General features: G+C 44.2%; 1 long non-coding RNA gene across 2 annotated transcripts in view; it reads right to left on the bottom strand.

Annotated features, from left to right (window-relative positions):
- Positions 1–848: 848 nt before the first annotated feature.
- The window catches only part of LOC135377981 (uncharacterized), a 37,192-nt gene continuing 16,590 nt past the window's right edge, over positions 849–21,450 (bottom strand). For both annotated transcript variants that reach the window (XR_010418233.1, XR_010418232.1), the window contains exons 5-6: positions 9,468–9,541; positions 849–1,195 (exon numbers count right to left, since the gene is read on the bottom strand). This is a non-coding gene — a long non-coding RNA (uncharacterized LOC135377981). The remainder of the gene's footprint in view (positions 1,196–9,467; positions 9,542–21,450) is intronic.

Here is a 21,450-nt window from a genome sequence, read left to right as displayed (position 1 = left end):
ACCCAGGAAAAACTTCGAACAGCATAGCCGGTAGTGGGACTCGACTCCACCATCTCGCAGTCTTCAACGTGACCTTGGATGTACTAGCGACGAACGAATGGTATCAAAGGAACGTGTCCACAAACTTATCGAACAACGACCGCATCTATTCTGCCATGCCGCTGTGTGTGCGTCGCTAGAAACTTGCTTGGTCATGCTCCTTGAAGGCTTCCAGAAAACAGATATTACATATTAGGAAGGAGAATGTAGAACATTCTGGTGTTTTCAATTTTTATATCAGCACAGGAATTTCAGATGTATAGGAAGTTCAGATGCATAAGGCGCTGCCAGAGTGGCGAACCAAAAATGTTATCGGTTCGGTTCAGGTTCAGGTCCGATTCAGCTCCATGCCGACGCATGTATCGGTTCAACCCGGTTCGCGAAAAATTTAAGCGGTTCAAGACCAGTTCGTTGCATAAATTATGTGCGAATAAACGCAATACGCGTCACGTGCAATAATGATGGGCCTTTTATGGCGACAGCCAGTCATGGGGCAGTTTCCATCTAAAGATCGCTACGTTACAGTTACACTTCTTCTAGAAAAAAGTAACTTAGTTACAGCTACAGTTGCTACTTTCAGAAAGTAACTAGTTACAGTTAAGCGATCCACAGCGTACAAGCGTTACGTGCGTTACGTGCGTTACGTGCGAATGTTGCGTACAAGCCAGTACGGACAACCGTATGTGCACAGGCAAACAGTACTTTATTTTCAAACACGCACGGCATTCTTAACTTAAGAATGCTACAATTCATATGATGCAATGCAGCTCGTTCAGACAATTCTTAGAATCTTGAGTATCATCTGAACGAGTTGCATTTCAATAACAATAGTTTTTCGAATTTTTTATCATTAATCCTCCCACGCTTGAGTCCACAGATGTACCCTGCCAACACTGAAGAGCCTTTCGACTGGTGCACTTGATAGAATTCCGGTGTTGAACAATACGAAGAGCTTCTTTAAACCAGAAAAGCCATTCAGAGACAGCATGTGACTGCGGTTGTTCTGTCTCCACCTGTCCAGTTCCTCCTCATTGAAGGAATCCTGGAGCTGAGAGAAGTCGTTGTCATCATGTGGCAGATCGTTCCTTCTCGATGGTCTTGTATTCCTCCGACACCATGTTGGACCGTCGCATCAACACGCAGACCTGTGAAGTGGCTGAAAAAAGTTTTCACACTTTCACGTAGTAAGTAGTTACCGAACATTGGTAACGAGTTACTCCCCATCACTGGCGACAGCAATATCGGTTCGGTTTAGTTCGGTCCAGCCGAAAAATAACGGTCATTTTCTGTTTCCGGCACTCTGGTTGCTGCTACGGGTGTCTTATTATTGCATCAAATCACAGAGCTACCAACGGAAAAACAACCTTGAACTACCACATCCCTACATGCACTCCCACTTTCAATGCACTGTACTGCTTGAGAAGAATTGTACCACGAGGAGATGTTCAACAAGCGGACGATTTTGTGTCTGCCGACGCATAGCTCGGGGTTTTGACCTTGCTGCTATGCGTGGATCTGAAGCCGCCGGCGTCTCGGAAAATGTCAAAATAAAAGCAGCCCTTCATCCCAGATTGTGAGGATAAGAAGCGATATTAATAGCTTCCCCGCAGTAAAATGAGTAATTGCTAGGGTGGTGCATCCTGCAGCTTCACGGTAACACACAGTAAAGGTTGCTCAGGGTAAGATAAATTACCTGAATGGAGATGTGGGTTTTCGTGGGAAGTAGCCTATCATTTGTACGATGACTCGAACGTGTAAAGAGTAATTGTTGTAATATGACGAATTTTAATTATCTCATTCTGTCCCAATGACATATCGGTATTCGCAGGTTATCTCTTGAAAATATTCCGGATGTAATTGCAGTTGCGATGCTTGTTATTCAGTTTTTCGAGAAAAATGATAAAACAAGTCATCTAACATCCCGAACCAAGCAGGACATGGAAGTCTGCTGGAGACCACGCATAATACGCTGCATAAATTCAAAAGTAAATAAATAAGTAAACAAATAGTGGCCTTGGGTAATCGCTCTCCTCGTCGTCCACTTCGAATGCTCTCGGTATTCTTTCGATCGGCTACTCTCGATTGCCGTCTACAGAATAAGCCTGTTTTGCACTTCAACTACCGCATAAGTACATATAATATTGTCTATCAGAAAACAAAAATGCGTGGATAGCCGTCACCCCGCCCAATGGGACCAAACTTTGTGGCGAAAAAATGGCAGGAACGAAGAGATCATCGCGTCTAATGTGTCACAACACATTTGTGAGACGACCATGCCAGCGCCGATCGACTTCCGTGCAATCCCTGATTTTCTCGTCGCGGGGTGTTGGCCCTTCCCCCGCCCTTTCGGCTCTATGGGTACCTCACCCGGAGTCAGTTGTCGGTTTCTTTCACGAGTGCCATTTTTCTTCGCACACGCTGGGCGGTGTCGCGCCGTTCGCTCATCGGCAGAGACCTGTTTGCCATTCGGAAGGCATGATTGGGCCTAGCGTAGCGTGAATGAATGCTTGCGACACTTTTGATAACAACGGCAACATCGTGGTGAAAAGACAACGTTGTGGAGTTCCATGGCGTCTCGGTATAGGGATATACATCCACTCCTTACAGTGTTAGAAATTTTCCTGGTGGAAAGTGGTGTGATTGATTTTATAGAGAAATAACGAAGGACGTTTCACAGCTATATGTTATTGTGAGCTGTGGGAAATCTCACCATGCTTGAACGAAGGTGAACCCGAAAGTTTGGAGAGTCAGAGGGCGATTAGCGAAATGAAACGCGGGAAAGCATAAACAAAAACAAGCGCTGCGTGCAGAACAGCCACACTTAGCTGTACAAGTCTGCTGTACAAACGTATTCAATAACAAGACATTTGTTTGTGTGTTAGGAGTAGCAAAACAAGTTGGGAGACGAGTTCAATTTCTCCTCTCTTTCAAAACAAACAAACGTCTGAAAAATTGAAATATGTGTTCTAGAACTCAGAGACCTCGGGGAAGAACACTGTAGCTCATCGCGTCATCTGATATTTTCGCTTCCTCACTTTTTATTTTTGCACATTCGTGCGACAGGAACTCCACTCCTTAGTTACTGTTTCTTTCATTTTACTTGTTTATATCTTAATTTTGAGCACTCAGCTCTAAGCGTCATGAAGTAGTCTGGTATCTATATAGTAGTAGTAGTATCTCCATATCTCCATATCTAGTAGTCTATCTAGTAGTCTATCTCCATATTTTTCTTCGCACATCTCATTCCATTCCATTCCAACTTTGTCTTTTCTCTATATCGTATCCGCTGACATACCTGGGGAAATTATTTGCATTGCAATAGCGTTACTCATTGCGCCATGTAACGGGACGCTCCATTACAGGAATAATTACACCAACAGTGATGTAATCAAGTAATGACACTGCATCACCAATACGATGTAGAAGGAATCTCATACAAATTCATTGCTACTTGGCTGTACCGAGGCCAGAAGTGCTGGGTTTGTATATGACATTACTTCTACCGGTCAAGCTCATGGAAGACACTGTTGTTACCAGCCCGTAGGCGGTGCCCCTTTTATATTTATCTCTATGCTCTTTTTTTCAGCATATTTTGCTGCATATTTTTCGAGTATAATACGAAGTGATGAAATGACTATTGTACAGAAGTTCGGTGTGGTTGACAGAAGTGGTACGCTGCATCCCATTTACAAGGAGAGTGCAATTTTTATGCTCCTCCGCTTCTCGATATTGTTGGTGATGTACGGTATAGTTATTATGCGTGGTTTTATGTGGTCGGTACATTTTTTATTGGGATAGTGATAGTGTGTCTACTTCTTGAGTACCGGTGAAAGTTGCACCATCTTCTAGCCTATAGAATGAATCATAGGGGAAAAAAAGAACTGAAGAAACCAGAATAATAAGGCTGACCTGAATAATTGAACCCGTGGATGCAATAAGGGGTTTAAGTCGAGAAATTTCAAACTGAGAAAACTCCAAATGAATATTCGGTAAAGTACGAGGGGTGTTCAAGTCAAACCGGGACTTTCTGTCTCCTGAGTGTCTCCTGAGTGTCGCGCTGCTTATTTTTCGTCATTTTCACACGCGACAGGCCTCCGCGTTCACCACGTGGTGGTCCAAGGTTTGTGCGAAACAGAAGACACGTGCTGGACAAGATGGCCGACAACGAGGTGAGCGCGCACATCGAACAGCGAATTCTCATGACGTTTCTCGTGAATGAAGGCGTAAAGTCATCTGAAATTCACAGAAGACTTCAGGCTCCGTATGGCCACGATACACTTAGCCGCAGCAAAGCGTTTGAGTGGTGCAAACGGTTCCGAGACGGCCGTACATCAGTGCAGGACGATCCCGGCCGGGGCGGCTCAGAGCGCCCAGTGTCACAGTTCCTGAGAACATCCAACTTGTGGAGCGCCTGATCCTCAAGGACCGACGGATAACATGTCTCGAACTGGCTCGAAAGACGGACCTTTCTGTGGGAATTGCTGTGTATCATTCATGAACACTTCCAGTTTCGGAAAGTTAGGGCCCGTTGGGTCCCGAGGCAGCTCTCCGTGTTTGACTGGCAGAGAAGACTGGAAATCTCCCAAGAGCTAAGGTACCGTTTCGACACTGAAGGACAGCCGTTCCTTGATCGGATCATCACGTGCGATGAAACGTGGGTGCACCATTTCACTCCTGAGTTTAAACGCGCATCAAAATAGTGGAAGCATCCGGGCTCGCCAGCTCCCAAGAAGTTCCCAAGCACCCCGTCTGCGGGTAAGGTCATGGCCACGGTTTTTATGGGACAAGGCTGGCGTTGTTCATGTTGATTTTCTGCCCAGTGGTACCACCATCAATAGTGCATATTACTGCCAGGTTCTCAGGGGTGTGCATAAGGCACTGAAGCAAAAGCGGCCGGGCCTCATCACCAAAGGAGTCCTCCTCTTACAGGACAATGCACGCCCGCATACCGCGCATCTTACGACACGCACCTTACAGGAACTTGGCTGGGAGTTGCTGCCACATCCCCCATACAGTCCAGACCTCGCCCACAGCGATTTCCATCTCTTCGGGCCACTGAAGGCATTCCTTGGGGGCCGCCACTTCAGCTGCGACGACGAGGTCAAGAATGCGGTCCGATCATGGCTGCTACGCGCCGGTAAGGATTTCTACGCTGGTGGCATCCAATCCCTCGTGAAACGCTGGGACAAGTGCATTAGTGCAGCTGGAGATTACGTTGAAAAATAAAAATAATTTCTCGCCTGTAAGTTCATTTTACTTTTGCGAAAAATGAAAAGTCCCAGTTTGACTTGAACACCCCTTGTAATTACAGCTGGGTTTCCTCGAATAACGCAAATGCAAAATGTGTGGCATATATGTATGCGTCTACTCTGCATGCATGCCCTGTTAGCATCGTTTTGGGGGGGGTGATTTAGCAGAAACTGAACAAAATCCAGGAACATATCTTATCCCCTTTTCCAATATAACACCGCATGCACAGGGTTCTGCTCCAGAAAAAAAAAAAAAAAAAAAACTATTCTCACGAGTCAGACCTTGTTGGCTGAACAATGGTGATATCAGGTAGGATGAAGTGACCCGTGTGTAGTGGAGCAGCCATGATCGGGCTGGTTGTGGCGTTAAACGAGCACACTCTTGAAAATGATGTCCTAAGATGTCCAGCACAATACGACTTATTAGCATAGTGCATGTGTTTTTTTCCGATTACAATGCTCAGTGGCACCGCTGACACGGTCACGTGAGGTAGGAAGAATGTGTTTTTCGAGTGGAAGCCGAAGTTCGTTTCCGCATCGTAGCAAAATTTAAGCTGCACAATTTGTATGCGTGTGTAGAAAAGGGGCCTGGTCTGACTGTCCATCCCATTGACACACATGCATTTCCCGTTTCTTACCCTCCTGTAGCGGATCAATAAATTGCAGTACGGTACTAAATTTTCTTTGGCAGGTAGATACTGGTACGTAAATGCCATAGCAACAAAAATACTAAAGAGGTGATAAGTCGGATTATCCCCTTATTGCATCCACGGGTTCAATTGACGAATACAAAACCGGGAAATGCGAAAAATATAAACTTCCTTGTCTTCAACTGCAATGCAACGACTTTGAATTTTCGGTCAGCCACGAGGTAGTTTTCGTCGTTCTTTTTCAATGTCATCCTGATCATTTCTTTTATTTCTCTATTCAATTGAATGTTGGACACGTATCGTGCACCGGTAGCCTTCGTCTCCCCTATAGATCCGACTCCGCCGTTGTGTTTAATCGCTCCTACAACTCCGAGTGGTAAGGAATAAGTGGTAGCTATTGCACTCCCGGAGTCTTCCACGGCCACTATTTGTGTGACTTTAGCTAGTTTACGTTCGATTTTATATCTCAGTCGTTCCCCCGTGATTTCCTGTTGGAAAACCATTCGCATGGCGTATGTAGATTTTATGGAGCGCGGCAAGAAGGGGCCACCGTTACTTTACTTCTCAAACTCTCTGACCTGATGGCGCTGGGTCGTCGAAGGAAACGTATTTTCACTTTAAAGCCTCCCATGTCACCTCACGGGTCGTCGGTCTTCCTTTCTTGGGACTTTGTTTCTGCTCAACTGGGCCCCAATAGCCGAAGCACCCTTAAATACGGCAGTCGTTCAGAGGTCGCTATACTGTATCCCCTGCATCACGCGGTCCAGTCAGTCCAGACTTACGCTCAGTTAGATTTAAAGGTTTGCTGTGAGCGGGTGATTGGCTGTTATATATATGATGCGTTCGAATTGCTAATAATGTGTTTACTAGAGCGCGACCTTTCTTCTTCTCATTGTTGTTTTTGCATTGACTGTGTTTTGCTGCGTACGTATATGCCTCGTAATTTTCAGAAACTGAACTTCTAGTATAATACACCGCAGCAACAATGCAAGGTTGGGCATTACATGCGCGCATGAGGTGCAACTGAGGAACCATGTCCCTCAGTATGGGGAGAGAAAAAGACGAGGACCGCGCACACCATAACACAGAACCAGCACCGAATTTTTAACCAAAACATAGAATCGGAGGGAATAAATGTGTACAAGAGAAGAGGGAAAAGGAAAAGGGGAGGGAAAAATCGTCTTTTTTCCCTCTCCAAACTCAGGGACATGGTTCTTCAGTCGTCATCACACCAGCATGCTTGCTTCATCTTCTTTTCTGAGATACGATTCCCCCCCCCCCCCCCGTCCTGACCAGCACAACAATGCACATAAATCAACGCTCAAATGATATAATCTGTATATCTATAAGTATGCTATGTTCTATAGCTCTATACTCAGTGACACTGCTTTACTACTATCAAGTGAGATGCTTATGAACTTATATGACTTTTCAGGGTTCTAACGCCGCCCAGTCAACTTCCTTATAGACCCTACGGGCTGTCACCCACTGGAACGTCCCTTGATCTACATCTCCTGGTAAGTTTCCAGTAACTTCATAATTGTTTAACCTAGGGAACCGTGAATGCCTATATTTAGCAGACACTGATAATTAAGAGTGATGCTCACTTTGAAAGATTAGATGATAATCATGGCTTCGAAGCCATCTGGATCTTCAACTTCATGTCCCGTACTGATTGTTGGAGCTCTTTAGAGGGTTTGTTAAGATAGGCTACTTCGGAAAATTTTCCCTTTTACGAACGTTCTTGTAGCAGGTGACTATACATTGTGCTATAATAGATTGCTTAACCCTGTAGCTCAACGTATGCTATAATTTTGATAAACTTGTATGGCAGCGCTACCCGGATAACTACTCGCACCACTGGCAATATTCTGGGTCTTGCCTTTTGATTACACAAACTGTTTTCCGCAGCGTTATTAAATGTTCTCTTCTTGACTATATCGGTGACCACTCAGTTATATCATGTACAATCATCATTAGCATCTTCAGCTTCTGGATTAGCTCACACCACGGGAATACAGGACTTCGTTGTGGCTGATAATTTCGGTATTGTTTATCGTTCTAGCTATTCCTATTATTTTATTATCTATGTCTGAATGGCATCATTTGTGTTGGTGCCTTGCGAGTCTTTCTTGAGATTCATTATTGTGGCGTCCGTTTTCCACCTTGAACGTAATTGGTGCAATGCATTTGAGGGCAATTTTTGCTGGAATACTTGCAGGGCGTGTAATTATACCTTATTGCGTTTCGCATGCAGACTCTAGGACACATAAATGACAGATTATTTATAGTCCAATTTCTTGTTGGCTACCTGTACAACAGTACCACCAATAGCGTTCTTAAATAAAACTGTAAAGTGTAATGTTCTCTCTGCTTCAACTGGCACTTCCATTGCACGCTTTTCCATACAGGAGTCCGTGGGCCACAAATTTGATAATGCGAAAAGGAAAAAAAATCGAGGCTGATTCATGAGACTCACAGACTTTACAAAGCCTATTAAGGCTCGCACTTATCAAAAACCAAGTCCACATTTGCCCCTAATTATACACCACGAAATTCACGCGTGTCACATTGAAATGACGTGAGCTAAAAGTATGCGTTCCCAGGCGCTGTGACAAAGAATAATATCTGCCCAATTGGTTTAGCGCGGTCATAGTTCATGGCTCATGAAGCCAACTTTCTCTAATCATCAAGATTTATGAGTGACAAAAAAAATTGACACTTCGTGCTCGGGCCCTTTTAGATATTTCTCTCCGTTGGTCGTTTTCTACAACGTTGCGAGAAGTCTATTCCATGAAGGTTCAAAATTTGAAATTATTGCGGCTTCTAACGTGCTCGCTCGCCCGAGTTGGACAGGTATAATAGATTAACCACCCATGTCGTGGGATCATTTCCCTACGCGTGCCCAGGATGCTGGCTCCCCTGGGCTATTAAAAATGCACTCATATAACTGTTCTATGTCTTTGACGAAACGATCAAAATGAGGTCCTAGATATTAGCTAATTACTCCGTTAACTTTGTGAGCTCTTATAATTTTATACTGTAACAAAATCATCTCCTCGCTTATTACGAGCACGGTTTTAATAACGCGCAGTCGTGCAGTTCTTAGTTTCGATGCGGGTATTTTAACTTGCCCTGAGCACTTTGTAAATCAGACCAAATGTTAAAGTTACTGTAACACGGTGGATCATGGACTAACTTTATCTTTCGCAAGGTCTCGATTAACCTTCACAACCACGGCTTGCTACTCTTTAATTATGAAATGAACAGATATAGCAAACTGCTATGAAAACACATGCTATGAACCGTTGTATGAACATGCACGACTTTTCGTCGGTCCTCGACCGCCTTTCTTGGGCGTTGGTGAGGCTTAATGTTCGTTCAGCCCCTGTAATCTACGTTAGCTAGTTGATATTTTCGCAATTTCCCGCGATCTTTTCAATACGACAACAGGAGCCCAATCACAATCCACCAAACACCTTACATATGGTTCAATTGTGTTTTATTTATTCAGTAAAAATCGGCTTACGTTCCCGATGCGCTTTGCACTCCTGAACATTGGTGTTCGCCTCATGCAGCAGGTCTTTTACAGGGCACCCGTCTCTGGAAATATCAGGAGGTGTCACTATCAATAAGTACAATTTTTGTCTTCAGTTGTTCCTGCGTTATTCTTTTCAACAGATCACACGCTCCAGAAATGTATTCTGCGTTAAACCAGAGGCAGAGAGCTACTTCACGTAACACATATTCCTGAAAGTTTTAAAGGAAGCTCCACAAGCCGCACAACTTAAAAGTACGTAGAGTTTGTAGGCACAATCAATGCAGCGCTGCATTCGTGCACGGGAGCTACGTAAGCAACAAACCATGAGCTACACCGGCGTGCCGTTGTTGGCCTCGCTCATGTGGGCAACGTCATGTCCGTAGCCAGGATGAAATGAGATGACGTGATACATAACACGCTCACAGCCAACCGTCAGGCCCGGTTCCACCAACACCAGTTAACACTTAAACCGAGATTAGACTTCCCTAAACGTGGTGCTAATCGTCAAACCTGTGTTACCAACGGCTCTAAGGCCCGGTATCACCGACGCTGGTTAACTTTAAACCGCGCGATCAAGGGCTGCTAAAACTTAACTTAACTTAACTTAAAGTTAACACTCCAATCTTTTTTGCAAACGTTAGTTGGTGACATAATGAATGCTTCAGTGACAATAACTCCCTTTATTCAAGCGGAGTTAAGCGTTGAATTCAAGTTAAGGGGCCGTTGATCTCGGTTCAAATGTTCATCGGCGTTGGTGAAACCAGGGGTGGTGGTGCTCCTGAAAGAGCTCGTCGTTGTCGGCCTCACAGAGGTGGGGAACGTCATGACTAACGCTCTGGGGAATGTGCGTCCTGGGCCGACTTCTAAGGGAACTGTGCCGAAGTCGGCCCAATTCCCAGTTGTCGGCCAGAAAGGTATACTCCCCGCTCTCATCCAATCAGAAGCGAAACTGTATGATTCGGCGCAAGCTTGGCGCAGAGCGTGCCATCGGTGAAGCTATGTTTTTGTGGTGTACTCTCTAAAAAAAGGAACTTCACCAGCCAGCATTCCTAATGGTACTGCTCTGTCTCATGGTTTAACTGAGGACGAAGGGCGTACGCCATTTTGGAGCCCTTCGTGCATATGTAAAGTGTTCCAGAGGAGGCGTTTCCCACAATCACTTTCCTCCGGTGTTCCACATTCAGAAGACTTGAGTGACATGATTATGTGCGTTGGTTACACCATATAGCACGCTACTACCAACCATCATCCCGAATGACAACGTTCTTGCCCCTGATTTGTTGAAAACGGGAGGCGGAGCCTATTTTGTTCACATTATGTATGGCATAATTGTACAAGAAAGGCGTACGCCTACCATTGTCATCAAATGAAGGGAGATGACGTTGTCATTCGCGATGATGGTTGGCCAGGAGCGTGCTATGTGGTGAAGTTCATTTTTAAGAGTGTACATGGTGAGACTTACCAGATCCCGTTTTACCAGATACGCTCTTAAAACAGAACTGCACCGCATAACTCTCTCATAGCCAACCATCATCCCGAATGACGTCGTTCTGTCCCCCGATTTGTTGAAAACGGAAGGAGTACGGCTTTTAGTGATACTTATGCCGTTATGTTAAGTGTCACCGAGCTTTACACAAATCAGGACAGATAACGGTATCGTTCTGCGCAGTGTTTGGTCTTTAGTGTGTTATGCGGTGAAGTTAATTAAGAATGCATTAATTATTATATAATTATATAATAAATAATAAGAATTATTAATGCGGTGAATAATTAAGACATAAGCCCCCCCCCCCCCCCCTGTCCTACACTGTTAAAACAGAACTTCACCACATAGCCCGCTCCTAGCCAACCATCATCTCGAATGATATCGTTATCTGCCCTGATTTGTTGAGAACGGGAGGCGTACGCCTTTTTTGTGACACTTACGCAGAAATGTTAATGTCACAAAATGGCGTACGCCCCGCGCTTTCCACAAATCAAGAGTCATAGAGGTATCTCTCTGTGCAATGGTTGGCCTTCAGCGTGCTATGTGGTGAAGCTTTGTTTTAAGAGTGTAGGTGTACCCATTCATTATTAAGCCCTCTTATTTTCCGAAATTCATTTCGCTAAAGGCTGATGTCTGCGTTGGAGACGGCAGATCAGTAAATTATGACGCGCGTAAGCCAAACTATGTCATCCTGCACATCGTGATATTTCAAAATCGCCCCTTTAAACAACAGAATTGATCTTGTCCTCCGATTACCTTTCAACTTTGTGTTGCGTGGCGAAAGGGCAGTGAGCTTCCCCAAAGCGGTGCGCGATGAGGGAAAAAAGAGCAGAGTTTCGCATCGCACTCCCTTCGTAACTCAATCCTGCTCGACGCCTGCAGCTCCCATTGCTGGACTCGTCAACGCGCTCAGGGTCCCTACAAGGCCAGTCACGTCTCCCCGATTTTTATGAGTAATATAAATTTCATCCTTCCATCGCCTCAAAATGTTCCTGCTGCTACCGCCTGTGACTTTTCTTTTGGAGCCGCCGTTTTCCCCTACAATTGGCTTTGGCTACTCATGAAGTGTAAAAGGATTTCACAGCCACCGCGGAGCCAAAGAAAACTCAGATAGACGCGTTAGCCTCATCCACGCGAAAAAGAAATAATAATAAGAAAAAACGTCGGACAACTTAAAAGCGTGCACAGACTTCCCAACTAGTTCCCTTGTGCTGCTCGTTTAATTTTAGTGGGGGGTCAAATGACCTGAAGGGAAGTGGGGAAAGCACTGATTCCCAACGAATGCACGCTACGCCCTCGGTATGTAATTATAAAAAAAAAAAACATACATGAATGAAATCGGTAAATGAGTGAACAGGTAAAAGGGTAAACTGTGAGCTACCGGGACTGTGTCCCTGAAAGTGTTGCCGTTTTACCGCGTGCTAAGTTTGCTCTCTGCAACCGTTTTGCCTTCCGCTGAGGACTCGCGGTGGTATTCGCATCTCAGTGTTGCGTCTCCATTCGTGTTTTTGTACACAGGCTAAACTTCCAGCTCCCATGGCTTAGTCGCTCGGTATTAAAGGGGTACGAAAGTGGGAAAAAGTAAGAAAATGGGAAAAGAAGTGGAAGAAGGTGGAAAAAAATCTCTTCGCGGAATGAAATATGCCGTTACCATGACATCAACATAAACGGAACGGGATTCATCGGTTGCGTCGTTCGTGATTTATGTGAGAAACAGGCCTGACTTTAAGCTTTTCCTCTCCATCTCCTTCTCGAGAAGCGCGCCAATATACGGAGAAGCCTCGGATTGGTCTCCTCAAACGATCTCCCGCGATGATTGGACAAATCGTTTGAGGATACCAATGAGAGGCCGTTCCGCATTGTCGGCCTTCTTGAGAAGGAGAGGGAGAGGGAAAACTTAAATTCCGACTTGTTTCGCTCATAAATCACGAACGACGCAACCGAGGAATCCCGTTCCTCTTGTGTTGGTGTCAAGGTAACAGCATCTTTCATTCCACGAGTAGAAATTTTTCCACTTTAATGTCCGTTTAAAGATTAAAAAAAAACTACGATGATCACCTTCCGCGCCGAGACTGGGAAGTGGCACGGGTTCGAATCCCGGCGCCGGCTGTGTTCGATGTCTGCCCAGGATGCGGTAACTTTGGAAACCGGTAATTTTCCTTTCGGGAAGCAGCCGACCTACAACAGGCAACACAGGACAATGTAACCACTTTCCAGTCCCAGCAGCCGACACTTCTGAGGCTCCTGCTTTATGTATGCGGTTTTTATGCGGTTTACGTATACAGTGCTGTATTTATGTCTGCAGTTGAAGGTGCCAAGAGCAGCAGGAGTGGGCCAATAGCCTTACGAAATTTGTGTGTTGAGGGAGCCGCGCTTCCCTCAAGAGCCGGTGTCGAAAATTTGCCACCTCTTCCTGTAATACAAATAGAGTAAATGAAACACTGATTGACTTGAACATGTCTGAGTATGCGTCGCGACATGGTCTGTTGCAAGATGCATTTGCGTTGATCCTATTTTTATCATCCGAAATTTCTTCCTGGAATAGGTGCCAAGCCGAAAGAGTTACTTTATTTTTTTGTTTCTACGCATACAATTTTCTTTGACATCCAACACTTTCAAACGCGTGACGACGTTGACTTCGCTGTCTACGTTGCCCAAGTAGTAAACACGAAACGGGGACCAGCTTGACTAGCTTTTTCTTACATTGCAACCTGTGTGTGTCATTGCTACATACCCGTGCATTTATTTTTGACATATAGGTTACAACTTACTTGGGTAGTTAAGGAAGAGAACATTGGAGATGGACCAACGGAAGGGCCATTTCCATTTGCACAGGGAGGGCCCAGATTTCAGCCTCGTAGTTTTTCCTTCATTTCTCTGTCTTTCTTGGGTACATCCCGTATCCGACTCACTTCAGGTTGCATATTATGAATGGCCACAAAAGTTGGCCAGCGTTATGGTCCGTGGATTGCTTTCCTGGAAACGGGATTCGCCCCACATGGTGATGGTGAAAGGGCTCGCCGTTGTCGGCCTCGCAGATGTGGGTAACGTCACGACTGACGCCCTGGGGGAATGTGCGTCTTGGGCCGACTTCTAAGGGAACTGTGCCGACATATGTCTCAAAGCGTCTGAGGAAAACCCAGGAAAAACCCCAGACAGCACAGCCAGCACTGGGATTCGAACCCGAAATTTTAACCTCAAGCCAGTGTCAAAAAGTGTTCGCACCTATTAAGTAAAACGGATATGTACACCATTGTGAGCTTCGATTCTTTTTCTTCCTCGACAACAATCATAACAACAACAACAACAACAACAACTAGATAATGATGATAACAGGGGGACAATAACAGCAGTCTTTGCACAGTATACGATATAGTTGTTGTTTAATACCCCTCACACGCGGGCTAGCAAGAACCCCTTTGCGGTGGGAGTCATTTACTGCTTCGAAGGATACCTTGCTGAAAGGAGGTCGCACCGGTGTCGATCCTCTTTTCGTTCGGTAGTGCCATCTGAAATGTGGCTTGAGAGTACCGTACTCACGAACCTTCGTGAGGTCTTTGTAAACTGTAATTATTAAATTAGCTGTAAAATGGCTTTCTAACTTCATCCGTTAAAGAATTAAAAAATATTCTTAGTCGAGCATTCTTATTTTCAATTGCCGTGGTGTAATAATCGTCGGCTGGTTCTGCGTTCAAGGCTATGGCTTTTCGCCCGTAAAGGAGATAAGCAATCTCCTCTTTCGCCAAGCCACGCCTGCGAAGGGGAGATCTCTTCTCTTTTATCATGTGTCCTGGGAAGCAAACGCCATTCGGAAGGGTGTCCTTCTCTGGAAAGGCCTTTAGGCTGCGCATGTGTTAGGGGTATAACTAGACAAGCATTCCAGTAGGTAGTAGAAGGAACAATTATACTCTCTAGATCTCCTGAAAAATCAAACGCAAATCACTAAAGCAAGGCGCGACCGAGCACACATTCTGGAGCTGCATCAGGCAATGAAAAAGGCGGAAAGGAATAGGCGCGATACGGCGTGTCCCAGGTCCCCACTAGAAACAATGGTCGTGGACCACGAACAGCGTTTCTAGACGCTGTGTTCTGTGTTTTACTCATCTCGATTAAATCGCAAAATTTATGCACGGAAACGACTTAAACTAACGGTGTAGTTGATGACGCACTTAAACATAGAGGGACAAACACAACACAAGCCCCCGCACTGCTGGTGCCTTTTGTTCAACTGACATCATTCAATTTAGTTAAAATATGAATAATTCGAAATGCCATTTACAGCACTGAAGGATCGCCCTTATAGCCTAGAATTTTATTTGGCTGGTAGTACTTCGTAAACGAACGTGACGACATTTCTGAAAATATCCGTTCTCTGTTCAGAAAAGAAAAATAGCTCTATTTCGTTTGACGCCTCTAGAGTTTATTTAAGCCTGAGCCTACTCAATTGACGCATGCATTTGCCTCCCCCTAGCGGGCAGAATACGATGCCCCAATACGTAATGTCAGCTGTGATATCATAATAAAACACTATTATGTACGTACGATTATTGATAATGAAGTAAAACGAAATACATTTATTTATTCTCAGGCTTCCGGAGAAGAACTCAACTCTAAGCACCGTTGGTTCTTAGACGGGCTCCTAAGGCCTCTACCCAAAAGACTCTATATATCATACGGCGTACAAGAGAAGAGCACATGTGGGGATGATGGGAAGCGGGCTGTGGAATGCTGGTTTAATAGTTTCGCTTTGTGTTGTTTGGGCCATCGCGCCTGGCCAATTTGTTTTACCCATCCATCGGTGGAGGTGTATTAGTGTCAGGGGAACACAACCTACCCCGGTCAGAGATTAATGAGAAACCGATTGCCTCACTGTTTCCGGCCGATTGCCAATCGATGCTCGGAGGCTTCCATACGACTTCGCCTGATCGCTCGCACAGTCGTGGACGCGGTCTGCTTGATGAATGGCTGCCGTTCAACTGTGGGCTTCAGCTGGGCTAGAGTTCGAAAATGATATTTAAAAAACTCCTTATGTAACTTGCAATTTGCGTTTCTTTCTATACCATTTGCAAGAACAGCTACAGATAGCTGGATTTTTCACAAAATGGAAAGCCAGACTCCATTTATATTAAACTGTCGCCAAGGAGGGCATTAACATACTGATGTATTTTAGAGGGGGAAATATTTATTAGTGTCCTAACTCTTCTATTTGTTTTGTGGTCAGTAACCGCATCAAAGTTAAGAGCTAGGAAGCCTCTGTGATGCAGAACGACCACCACAAAGTGCCTGAAGAACATTGTAGCAGACCATGGTAAGCCTTGAACGACTCCATCGAGAGTCTTAGTGGATCGAAAGGTGTTCACGATAGCCGTTCCGAAAATACGATAAGCCAATAGCTTCATTCCTTTGAAGTGGCTGACATCACATTGCTGATCTTTGATTTGAGAACTTCCTTTATTGTATCGTTTTCGTAGAGGGCTTCCGTTCTATACTAAAACTCCCTATACTATCTTCCCGTGTGTTAAGCCAGTCAGTGGATCATGTCAATAAAAAATTATGTAGATCATTTTTGTTTAGTTTGTGCACTAGCGTACCAAGGTCAGCGCATGTCGCCAGATACGGCGTCTCCATAAAACGACAGGGTGGGCGATAGGGTGCAACGAGCAATCGTGTTAGTTTTAACTGGAATGTTTATCGAGCTGTCGGTGGACCTTGTTCTTCTGACTGGTAAAATTGTTGCATTGGTTTCGCCAGTGCAGCTTCATTAGAGCCTGGATGAATTACTCCTCCGACACGAAGGGGACATTAGGAAGTGGTCAAGAGGGGAAGGGACACAATGCGGCGATGGGAACCGTGGCATCTGTCGAGAACGCACGATCAAATCGGATCAGAACGGCGCTGATTTCATTAAGGGACAGTCTCTGGCCGTTTCCGTTCCTCAGCTGGGGTTCCTGGGAATACCAAGGGGAGATGAGGGAAGCGACGGGCACCGCAGTGCAGCAGACCAGCCACCTTACTAAGGCCTCGATCGTGTCTACAAAAATTATGTGTTTTACGCCTTTCGTTTGTTGCAAAAACATAACCGAAAAGACCAAAACGATGCATTCTAAGTGTTTTAATACTTTGAGGATTGTTCGATGCGTAATTTGCTGTCGCTCTATTAAATGGTATTTTGCAGTTTGTTGTTGTGTGTCTTTATAATGTCAATATCTTGAGGCGTATTAGGCTAGTAGTGCACGCATTCATTCAATCATTCCTGTAGGGCGTTGAGAATATTTAAATTTGTCTAATACCGAAACGAATAATTGTGTATTCGATTCGAATTCCTAATCGAATATGGAATTCTATATCTGAATTTCGAATTGAATGACTGTCTCTTCCAAACCAAATGCATACATATACTATCGGAATAAGTTAAAACTGGAAAGTGACTGTCCTGAGGCTGGAACACACAAACAGAGAAACACAACACAAGCATCAATACCTTAGAACATGAACAGTAGAACTTTTTTCTGGTAGAACTAGTTTTCTACTGTTCATGTCCTAAGGCATTGAGGCTTGTGTTGTGTTTCTCTGTTTGTGTGTTCCAGCCTCAGAACAGTCATTTTCCACCGTGTTTAACAGATGCCGCTGCCTCGTACTTGTGTTGTATGTTTCAGTTTCAGTTTGTTTACTTATTAAGAAGGCCAAAAAATAGGCGATGTCAAGTTGCCGGTGGTGAGCAAACCAAAGAGTGATATTAAATGGTAGGAGCTCCTTCCGTTTAATATCACTCTTTGTTTATTTATTGTTACACAAAGTGCCATGTACATGGGGATTGCCAAAAAGCGGCACAAAAGCCACTTGACAGGAGCACATTCCCCTAAAACACTTGCGTTGGTCATAACGCGCACACAAAAATAGTAGTCGCAAATAGTAGTGACACATATTGATTAATGGTAAAAGAAAAATACACAGTGGTTCAGAAAGAGAACTGACGTACATTAACATGATAAAGATTATACAGTATTACATAAATATTGCTCGCAATGCAGTTACTGAGATGTTATTAATATTTATCCCCGTCGTGTTACAAGAGTTTAATAATCAGGGAAGAGAGTGAGACGATAGCTGATCGCAATAACCAGTTCTAGAAATGGGAACTTTCCATTACTCAGTATGTCGAGTGTGCCTTCGTTGCTTTTCTTTCCTGGGAAAATAGAAATAATATGGTACTGTTGTTTTGTCGTGACGCAACTGAGTAGGTTTTTGTAAAAAATAGTCGTGAAAATTTGCTATTCTTAAAATACCAAGAACATTAAACAATTGATCGGTATGACAGTCATATGGAACGTTTCCTATAATTCGAACAGTCCGTTTTTGCGCGAGTAGTAAACTATGCAGGCAATCCAGAAGATGTGGTCCCAGTCCTACAGCTAGCTAACCTTTTCAGTGACTTTCATCTTTCTTCATCTTTCTATGCAGGTTATTTTGGCTTGTAGTTCCCCAAACCAAGAAACAGTAACGTAAAACAGATAAAATCAGTGAATTGTAAATAAGCATTTTAACGTTTTTTGGGAGGACAGGTCGTAGGTGGTTTATCAGACCAATGGGCTTTGATATGCTACTTTTAACGTAGAATTAACGTAGCGTAACGCAGTGAGTCTTGCATTTTTTAGTGTCTAGAACGAGGAGCAGACTTCATCCGTAGATGTAGGGAGCAAAAATATGGAGTCAATATTACTGCCTGGGATGTCTAATAGGATACCTTTCTATCATCATCACTTTCTCATCCCTTCCACAAGCGCAATGGGGTAGTGTACCGCCATAACGGCGGAGAATGACCCGCCACATCATCATCCCATTTATGTGTGTGTGTGGGGGGGGGGATGTAAATACATGTGTCTGAAACATCGTGGCCATCTAGAGGCTTGTGTGGGACTATATTGACAAGATACTGGTTAAAAGTACTGCACAAACCTTCACCACTAATTCTTTCGCCAGTTAAGGTCATGCCATTGAAATTGTGAGTCTGTGCTCGGATGATGTTATTCGGCGTTTTCCATACGGCTGTAGCGTTCCCACCATAAGTTTCGAAAAGATTATGGTAGTAGACTACTTTTGCCTGTTTCAAAGCTCTAGTTACTTGATTGCGGTAGGATTGCGGCATATATGTATGTATGTGTGTGTATGTGTGTATGAGAAGACATGTAGGAGAGAATGTGATGGGAGTGAGTGTGTGTGTGTGTGTCCCGTTAGTTGAATGAGGCTCCTCGGCAAGTCGTCGGAAAGCAGATGCCAGCGTGGTCGAATTAGTAGGGCACTTGACCAGCAATCGAGATTTGCGTGGTTCAAATCCCGCCGCTGTCTGGCTTTTTCGACGACTGCCATATTTATACTATATTGGAATAGTTTCGAAGCTGCAAGTGTAAATCCAAAAACACCACAAGAGTAGTTAAACAACGAAGCCGTGCCGTTCCTCAGCGACACAGGTCTCATGAACAGCCTGTGAACTCAAGTCCTCATTCTTCAGTGTCCTACCCTCACCTCTCACCCTCATACGCATCACCGTCATCTTTTTTTTTTTATTAAGTCATCTTTGTCTTTACTCTATCTCATCTTGCTTTCACCTTTTATTAGTTTATCCTTTATTTCACAGTTCTGTTCTCCACTTTTTTATCCTACTTTTATGTAATTTTCTTTCGTTCTTTTCTGTCTTTCTTTTTTTTTGCGGAATAGTAAGCCGACATGCTGTTTGACTCACCTTTCCTTTTTTTTCTTTGTCCTAATAAATATACCCCCCTCCCCACGTGCTCTTTCATGCAAAGATCCATGTGCGTATATCCCGTACGCATGAATACAGCTCGGTTATATTCGCTTATGTTACACAGATATTCGCTTGGTATTTGCCTCCATTTTAAAAAGAGTATTCGCACAGCCCTACTGGTAACGCGCATATGTTGAACGTTATCCAGTCTAGTTAATGTGAGCCTGGTAAAACAGTTTAGGGATGTGTAAATGCCCTGCGAAGTCGCTAATTAGCCACAGCGGGGCCGTTGCAAATGTCTGTTATCTATTCCTGGCAGGTCAGTTAAAGGACAGTGCGCGAAGAAGAGTTCATTTCGTTGAGGCGCCGCGATCGAAGGAACGGATTCTTGTGCGCGGCCTCATCGTACGCAATGAATCCCTCCAGGCACGACAGTAATGAGCTCGACTCCGGAGATCGGAATACAATTACCGTTATTAAGCTCTACATTAGAACCGCACTGAAACTAAAGGGTAACGGCAACCGTGATAGAATAATTAAGAGGAAGTATGCGGTATAAGAACCATCGAAACATTTCGATGCACGATCGATTCTCTTTGCCGTTTTTTGTGGATGAGCTCAACGTTTGATTCCCGTGTTTGCAATGTTTGGAATGCCAGAGATGTCGCCGTCGTCTCATCTACGTAATATAATGGGTCGTACATCGTTTAAGATACGACCGGGGAATTCGGAGCAACTAATTGTGGAATCGTTTGAGGGGATTACTCGTGCTATAGTTCCTTTTTCCTTCGTCTTTTTCTTTTTTTTTTCGAATATATTCGTGTTAGTCGCATCGCGAACGTACACCGTGTCTCTGATATCTCTGATGGGATATGCTCTATTTATGCAAGGTATCCCGAAATACATGGTGGAAAATACATAAGACGGTAGTCATTGGCTGCACTGTGCCTGTGTGTGATGTGTACAATCACCATCGATTTACGAGTGCTCTCGCTTTTGTGAACGGTACATCGTGGGGGCAAGAACTCCGCCTGGTATCTGTCCCTCGTTTTATGAACTCTCGATTTACGATTAGTGAATAAAAGCATTTTTTGGCGCACGAACCTACACAATGTAAATCAGAACTCCACCAGGTAGCGCGTTTCTGACCAACCATCATTCCGAATGAATCGTACGCTTTTTTGGAACAATTTTGGTTTGTGCTAATGTTATCCCTTTTCCGTCATTTATTGTTATTGTCGTTGTAATGTCACAAAAGGGCGTACGATCCTGTCTTTCCCCAAACAATACGGATTTTTAGGATCAAATCTAAGGAAGCTGTCAAATCCAGTTTCAGCAATCAATGTGTTGTCAGTCACTTCAAAGGAAGAGCACGATTGGCTTGTCACGCTTTCGGGACCGTTATCGTCGACACCTTCCGATATACTAAAACTCCCTAACGAATGGTATTAGTTGGTCTTGACAGTGTGAAATCGTGAAGTTCTGTTCTACCCTGATAATTATATTCCTGCACGATGAACTGAACTCCATCTGACAAACTACAACGGCATTTACATGGATAATATGGGGCAATAGAAAAGCAGTGTAACATGTGTTTCCAGCTTACACCGGCACGGACATGTTTTCGCCCTTGATGCATTCTGCATTTTTCTTTCTGCTTTTTTCGTTTTTTTTATGCCCGTCTTCGGTAAATGTCGGTGGAACAAACTACAAACTCGATGGAGATACTTTAAAAAACTTTC

This window comes from Ornithodoros turicata, chromosome 1 (assembly GCF_037126465.1).
Source record: "Ornithodoros turicata isolate Travis chromosome 1, ASM3712646v1, whole genome shotgun sequence".
Lineage (NCBI taxonomy): Eukaryota > Metazoa > Arthropoda > Arachnida > Ixodida > Argasidae > Ornithodoros > Ornithodoros turicata.
This window is presented reverse-complemented; position numbering and strand designations above follow the sequence as displayed.